Source organism: Aptenodytes forsteri, unplaced genomic scaffold (assembly GCF_000699145.1).
Source record: "Aptenodytes forsteri isolate BGI_AS27 unplaced genomic scaffold, ASM69914v1 Scaffold217, whole genome shotgun sequence".
Lineage (NCBI taxonomy): Eukaryota > Metazoa > Chordata > Aves > Sphenisciformes > Spheniscidae > Aptenodytes > Aptenodytes forsteri.
This window is the reverse complement of record NW_008796222.1, coordinates 4,192,935-4,194,398: the sequence shown is the minus strand read 5'-3', so window position 1 is coordinate 4,194,398 and position 1,464 is coordinate 4,192,935.

The window sequence follows — 1,464 nt, the reverse complement described above, 5'->3', positions numbered from 1 at the left end:
CCGGCGTGGAGCCAAGGGGCCTCCCTCTCCCGGGGTCTTCCCCAGCCGGGTGACAGCCCCGCTGTTGGCAGCTCCTTTCCCGTCCCCTGGGGCTGCTCGGCCTCCGCAGCGCTCCTGGCCCTGGTAAGCCCGGGGAATGCCTCGAGTGCCCTCCCGCCCCAGCTCCTGTGTCGGGGTGACCTGATCCTGCCTGCTCACTGGAGGGGGCAGATGGTGGGGCCTTTCTAGAGCCTTGTCCCCACCCCCGGGCTGACAGGAACTGCTGGCATCTGAGAGCCATGACCGTGTGGGGTATGGACTGTTAGTAGAGAAGAGCTTTAGGCTACCTGCTCTTGCGAGCTCTGTGTATGAGCTATGTCTGAATTTCCAGAAGTGGATGAATGAGAGTAGCCATCTACTTTCATGTACTCTTTCTCATGTGAACAGACAGGATGGAAACATAGCTAAACATAAACATGTCCTGTGTGCTGTCTGTATTGTAAAATTAAATTACATGGTCTGCGTTTGGTGTAAGGGCTGGTGCTACTTGACGTTTGAGTTAACTCTGAGCCAGTGCTTGTGAGAACTTTGGTGTTTTTCATATCCACTATGTGATTTTATTCATTACTGGGTCTCAGGTGTAAGGCTGTTGAACTCTCGCTCTTGCAGATACATTGATTCTACGTCACTGAGTATCTTAAAGATAAGCTCAGAGTTTCTATTTGACGTTCTGTGGAATAATCATGGAACAAATGTCTTCCTCATACCTGTCCTTTCCTACTGAGGAGAATGAAACCAGCCGTATTCAAGATATTCTTAGGTGAAGCTTTCTACCCAGCTGTTGAGAGATGATCTCTATCTGAGACTAGACAAGCTATCGACTCAGAAGGGCTAATCGTACATGAAATGAACTGTGTCCTGTTTCTGTCCTCTCCAGAGGAGAAGGCTTCGTGCCAGAGATCCCTATGCTCTTGCTGTCAATGGTGAGACTGTAGGAAACCAGTGTTTAGCTGTTGTTTTGAGCCACTTCTGATGGCTGTCTAGAGATGTCATGCAAGTTGGATTAACTCTGTAGATATATGCTGGGTTAGAGGTACAGTTTGTAATAGTTGTCTTCTGGTGCCCTTTCAGGAAAAACTCAACGGTGCATCCCAAGGTGCAATCTATTGTCAAGTGTGCAAAAGCATCTGAGGTATGCAGGCCTTTCCCTGAGCATAGGCATTTGTGATTTTTTTTTTTTTTTAAACCCCATTAAAACTGCCATTAATAGTTCTGTTTCATGTCTGGTCCTTCATATGTGATATAAGACTCGAATGGCTTGACTTTCACTAAATTCTCTAAGATCTTTTTAAGAAACTAGGCTTAATACCAGTCACTTAGTTTAAACTGGCCATCTGTGCAGGGCTGTTGTGGAACTTGGTTATGTTGTGTTTCAGTGGGAGAATACTTCTTCATTTAGAAGTCAAGGAATGGAATGAAATATTT